Below are 6,529 nucleotides of genomic sequence, written 5' to 3' on the forward strand. Positions count from 1 at the left end.
GTATCATTAATGTTAGGTTTATGTCGAAAATACTTCTTAAAACCGATTTATAAAACCATGCTTTAAAACCCTTTTTACGGATTACCAGAAGATAACCGTCGAGAAAGGATGCAGCAACTGCTCTGCCTCTTCGAAGGGATGCAGCACTTGCTGCGCCTCTTCGTGAGGCTGCCGCAGTTCCTGCTTCCTTTCTTCTTCCTTCGTCCTCTGTCAATTCGTCGTTCGTTATTTGTTTTCGTTTGTTCTTCAGTTTCTTGACATAATAGCTTGATAATTTCACATGTATATAATTTATCGTCATTAACACATTTCATTCATCATTAAATCCCGACTTAAATCCCAAGTAATCTAATATTTGCGGGTTTTCGTCATTAAAATCAATCCGGGTTGTAGAGATTCGATTCTTTCATATTGAGTTTCTGGAATTCGATCTTTGATATATTTTCATCTGTCTATTGTCGTATTCGTCATTAATTTGTCATATTTAACCTATTTAGTTCACCTATGTCACTAATCAATCTTTCATTCATGTAATTAATTCGTTTGCCTTCGTTTCATCCATGTTTTATTACTTTTATGACTCATTCGCATGTAATTAATATGTTAAATCACTTTCACCCAAGTCGAATATCATAATTAATCCTTAAATTCACCAATTAGCATTAACGATTTGCAGTTCCGGCTTCACAGCCAGAACTCACCCTTGGAACAGACGCAGCAACTGCTGCGCCTCTTCCAGAGGGCGCAGCTCTGCTGCGCTTCTTCCAGGATGACTTTTGTCTCTGAACTTCCATTCTGCTTTGACCTAGTTTAATTAGTTTACGTATTTAATTAACTATTAATCGTATTATCGCCTTATTCCTGTTCGCTTATTCCTTTATTTCGTTCTTTCTCAAATTATCCGTTTTGAAAGTATTTTCGACATAAATCAATTGAATCCTTTGTAATTATTGTAATTTTCATTATTTTATTGTATTTCTTTTATTGTATCATTTGTATGCCTTCACATATAATTGAATCTAAATTCCTACTTTGACATTTATTGTATGCTAAATTAATTGTTCACCGACTTAGTCTAAATTCTCACATGTTAGGATTAAAACTTGGATGTTGCATTGCATGCATATAATCGACAATATATCAAGTATAGACAATTTTCACTAATCATTAGTAGAGGCCGCTATCGAGGCGGGCGAGATTAGGTGTTCGATCAAAAGAGCTTCCTAATACGTACCCTCACCCCTTACTCCAGATCTCTGTGACCATCCGTGTTCATTGGCATCCACGAGAGTCATTCTAGACATAGAATGCTAAGGGTAACGAGTTCTTGGTGTTCATGTCACTACTTTGTGTCTTGACATGGCACGAGGTATTCGAACGGTTTCCAATTTTCCACAATAAATTGGTGGCGACTCCACAAATGCAAACGCTTGTTTCCCAAGCGCCCCCGTGGCCCATTGTCCACACCGGGGTGCACTCGATCGAGTAAGGAAGATCCTCGATCGAGCCCGTGTCTACTCGATCGAGGAACCTGGCTTTTCCTCGCTTTTTCGTCTTTTCTCTCAACCCGTGTTTGATCTTTGCAATTTTCTTTCTCGTCATCACTTAGCTCCAAATTCCCCAATCCCTTAGGATGCATGTAGGGAACCTCATCTTCATTAGTGGGTATGTCCGGACCCTTATAAGAAGTACCGCTCCTCAAAGAAATAGAATTAACGTGCTCATGTCCTTGTTTACCTTGAGGAGGAAGGCCGGACTGTTTTGAAGGATTTTGAGCCGCCATTTGAGCAACTTGAGTATCCAACATCTTTTTATGAGCCATAAGTTCGGATATTTGAGCCGTTTGCTTTTGTTGTATCATCAAAGTTTGTTGCAATAGAGCTTTTAACTCCGATACCTCATTACTTGGAACTTGAGGAGGAGGTTGAAATTGTTGAAAACCTCCTTGATTTGGCCTTTGATAACCTCCTTGTGTTTGATTACCACGGTTTGGAGGAATAATATATGGATTTTGTTGAGGAGCTTGAGCATAAGCATTCGGACTCCTTTCAGTGAAGAAGTTAGAATATGGAGTACCTTGCTTGAAAGACTGAAAGGCATGAACTTGCTCAATAGTACTCATACACTTGGCCGCAGTATGGCCATCTATACCACATCTCTCGCAGGACACTTCTTGTTGAACCATATGAACCATCTCTTGCTTACCCAAAGACTGAGTAGTCTTCAATTCAGCTATTTGAGCCAATATAGTCTCCAACTGTGCCGCAACCGCACTATTTGAGCCACTTCCTCTCTTACTTCCTCTGGGGTTACCATACTCAGCTGTGTGAGTAGTTATCTGATCAATCAACTTCCAAGCATTGTTGTCATTTGTGTTATCTTGGAATCTCCCATTAGCAGCAGAATCAAGTAAAGCTCTATGATCATCATAAAACCCGTTGTAAAACTGGTTGCAAAGGAACCAAATCTCAAAACCATGGTGAGGGACGGAGTGAACTAGTCTTTTGAAACGGATCCAAGCTTCATTAAAATCCTCAGTAGGACCCTGTTTAAAACTTGTAATCTGACTTCTCAATGTATTAGTTTTTTGTGGTGGAAAATACCTCTTGTAGAATGCAAGAGCTAGAGAAGTCCAGTTGGTAATTGCGTCGGTCTCCATGTCTAAGTCCCTTAACCACTCAGCTGCATCATCTCTCAAGAAGAAAGGGAATAAAGTTTGCTTGACCTGATCTTGAGACACCCCAGCTGTCAAAGGAATAGAACAGCAATAAGTAACAAATTTCTCCATATGCTTTGCGGGGTCCTCTCCTGCTTTTCCTCCAAATAAATTCCTCTCTATCAAATTTATGTAAGAAGGCTTGATCTCAAAAGTTCTCTTATCAGCGGTGGGGAGCTTGAAGCCTTTAGGAATTGAAGCGGCCGGTTCGGAGTGACTTGCTAATGTAGGCATCTTTGGTGTTGTAGAAGTCACAGTTGCAGAAATAAGTGTATCCACTTCTAAGGATGAATCTTCTGCAAAAGTATACGCTCGTAGTCAAGTGTACTCAAGTCTTTCACTTGACTTACTTCTCTTTGAAATTTTCGTCTGTAGCGAAAAGTCTTTTCTGGCTCGGGATCAAACGGTAGGATCTCTAACCTGTTAGACTTGGGCATACACGAAAACAACAAGAAAAGATAAAACTGCCTCAAGGAACTGAAGTTCCCTGAAACAAAAAACAAAAATAAACAAAAACAAACAGAACAATTGTTGCCTCCCCGGCAACGGCGCCAAATTTGACAAGGTTTATTTCAGTCGTTTGCCTTAATCAAAATAAATCCTAGCTTAGTACTAACAAAATAGCTAGCGGTAAGTCAGGGTCGAATCCACAGGGAGGCGGTGATTATCTAGTTTGTTTATATTTAAATCTGTCTTAAAGTAACCAATTGTGGGGCTTTGATTGTTTGTATGCTAATAAACTAATTGCAAATAAATAAGGACGAATAACAATAATATTAAAGAGTCTAGGGATCAGGTTCACTAGGTTGTCATCAAAGGGTAGAATTTAATTCATTGATTGATCAATTTATATTGTTAAAAGTCATATGATCAGTCGATTCAATATTTCTTTTAGATCTAATTTAACATGTGATCGCTATCATTAAATTATCTCTATTCAATTATCGTGGCCTATACTAGTCGTAACCCAGTCGGTGATAATCCTAGTTTATGCAAGACTAATTAATCAATTCTGATCAATAATTAACTAATTAGAAGTAATACGATAATCAAACAACAATTAAGAGCAATTTAACAATCAATTCATAATAATCCCTTTTCTAACAACCTAGATTCCCCTTCACCCTAGATGATAAGTTTAGCTACTCATATTTAAGGTAAGAACAACAATAATAGTAATGGAAAACATGATGAACAATAATAAAGATGAAGAAGTAATTGAAATAATAATTGAAGAAAGATTAGAACAATACCGTAATTAAAAGCAATAGATCCGAACAATAATTAAACTAAACTAAGTATTTGAGAGAGTTTTCTAAGGTAGCTATACTAAACCTACTGAAATAAAAGCATAAAATAACCTAGAGAACGAGTTTAGGTATTTATAGTAGTCATAACCGACTTAAGGAAATTTGCGGAAAATTATAAATCTGGAAGGTTCCTCGATCGAGCCTAAGTGGACTCGATCGAGGCACCAAAGTTCAAGAACCCCAACTCTCGACATTGCGAAATTTAGTTGTTATGGAGGTTCCTCGATCGAGCCCAAGGTGTACTCGATCGAGTATGAAGTTCCTCGATCGAGCCTCACTGTACTCGAACGAGGCACCAATTTCCTGCTTCGCGCACTGAACTTCAAACGGCCGCCATTTCTTCGTTACTTGTCAGAAACAAGCGATTTTCATGGCGTTGGAAAGATAAGAGGATAAGCTTTCACCTCCAGTTGGAATCACTTGAAAATCAGTTGTAGAACTCAAGATATGGCTCTTCAAAGTAGGCACTTGTAAAAAGAAGCTCTTTTCTCCGTGTTTTCTTCTAACTTCTCTTCCTACATTCTTATGGATTCTCGTGCCATGCTTCGTGTATCCCTTCATGTCCACTCCGCGATGCCCATTTAATTCCTTTGCTCCTCAAATTCATCATTCCTGCATTAAACATCAAAAAGCGGAAGTATCGACATTCTAACATAAAAGGCATGTAATTAACATAATTTAGCACGAAATCATATCAAAAGCAATTAAGGGGAGACATAAATATGTATATAATTATGACTCATCAGAGGGCAAACAAATATTTAAGGTGGTCGAAAGTTCGAATCTTTAATCATGAACAATAACGGCCATGAAACAGACAACTTTCTTAAAACAAAAGGTATTGAATTTTTCAATCGAGCAAATAAAACTCTAGAAACGCGTTATAATCGTTATTATGTGATAAAGTTAAATCTTTTGAACTCCGTAATTAATATTCCAATTGAATGTATTTCATCTTCTCTGTTTGTGGAAAAATTGTAAAAGACACCGGTTATTTTCAATGACTAAAAAAACAGAGAAAATTTGATAGTATAATAAAAATGAATAGAAAAGAAAATGTTATTTGAGGTAGTTTTAAAATAGGGAAGGAAATATTATTTAAGATTGTCAATTTATAGCCCATTTGTCAAGGTAATTAGAGTATCTAAAAAAGGCCCAATTAAGAGGATATTTTATTTAGGCGGGAAAACTAAGAGAATTTTTATTCTCTTAGTAGTAGGGGATGCTGGGTGGAGCAGAATATTGCAAAATTAGTTTAGAACCCGTGCAAAATTGCACAATTATGTCAAATACATTATATATTTTGGTGAATAGATATTATTTGATAAATTTATAATTTTTTTGTATCATGTTACGTTTATTTTGTAATCCGTATGAAGTATGTGATACATTAATAAGTGAACAGTTAGTCTTGCTGAAGACGGGTCGGAGCAAGTGACGGATAATGCCACTCACAAAACGGATAGGGGGGACAAGGTGGGGGCACCCCCATGTGCTTCCCTCTCTTCTCTATTTGGGTCATTTATGAGAGGAAATGGTATCCGTCACTCCGGAATGACGGATATGTGCCGTCTTCAATGAGATTTTGTGATAAGTGAAATGGGACAATAAAAAGTATCGAGGGCAAAAAACAAAAATCGGGAAATAAACAGACCGAAATAACATAAAAAAATAAGAGCCTTATCCTGAAATCGGAGAGTCATTTACATCCTCAGTCTCATATTACGACCAACAAAAAAAAGGGTTATTTCACGACAATAACCCAAACTAAGCCCTCCCTTCTCATATTAATCCAACCTAATGTTTAACTGAGAAAAATCCGTACTTTGACATCGTTTAACTTGTACTAAACTCATGGAAGGGAAACCTGTAGCACCGGTTTTCTTGACTATAACTCTTAAGTTAGCCTGTGAACTCTTCATTTTATTCACAAACAAAAACAACTGTGTGGAATCTCGTCGGCTCTCGATTCCTCCACCACGCCGGATGTCATCGTACCACGCTCACCATCGTCGTCGCCTTCCTTTCAGCCTGTGAATCAAATTGAAAAATGGTTTTTTTTGTTTCTGTGTCTTGATAGGCTAAAAGTGGTTGCTCGGGACATTATTGTTGCGATTAAAAGAAGAATGCAGGAGGAAATCAAATATCCAATTAAAATAAGGAAGAAAAATGGTTGAAGAAATTGAGAAGTTGAGATGTGAATGATAGGCATTGATTGATGATGCTGATCCTTTGACCAAAGGATTGAAGAACATTGTGTGTTTTTTTACCCTGGAATTTGATGAGGATAAAAGGGGAAAAGGGAAAACCGAAGATTCTTGGTGCGTCCTATCTAAGTTTTGTTCCTGTTAATATTCCGAGATACATGAATTTTCATGAATTTGGATTTGGGGTTTTATAGTTATACCTTTATTATTGGGATCGTTTTCGCTTTTGGTTCTAGTTTAGGACAATTTGTTGTATAGATTAATCATAAGTTTGATCCATATTTTATTATTATATA

At 37.1% G+C, this 6,529-nt stretch overlaps 1 non-coding gene across 1 annotated transcript; it reads left to right on the top strand.

The window, feature by feature from the left end:
* Positions 1-2,471: 2,471 nt before the first annotated feature.
* On the top strand, positions 2,472-2,578 carry LOC141588927 (small nucleolar RNA R71). The gene has a single exon (XR_012519893.1). It is a non-coding gene; the product is annotated as a small nucleolar RNA R71 (small nucleolar RNA).
* Positions 2,579-6,529: the final 3,951 nt, after the last annotated feature.

Source organism: Silene latifolia, chromosome 6 (assembly GCF_048544455.1).
Source record: "Silene latifolia isolate original U9 population chromosome 6, ASM4854445v1, whole genome shotgun sequence".
NCBI classification, from domain to species: Eukaryota; Viridiplantae; Streptophyta; class Magnoliopsida; order Caryophyllales; family Caryophyllaceae; genus Silene; species Silene latifolia.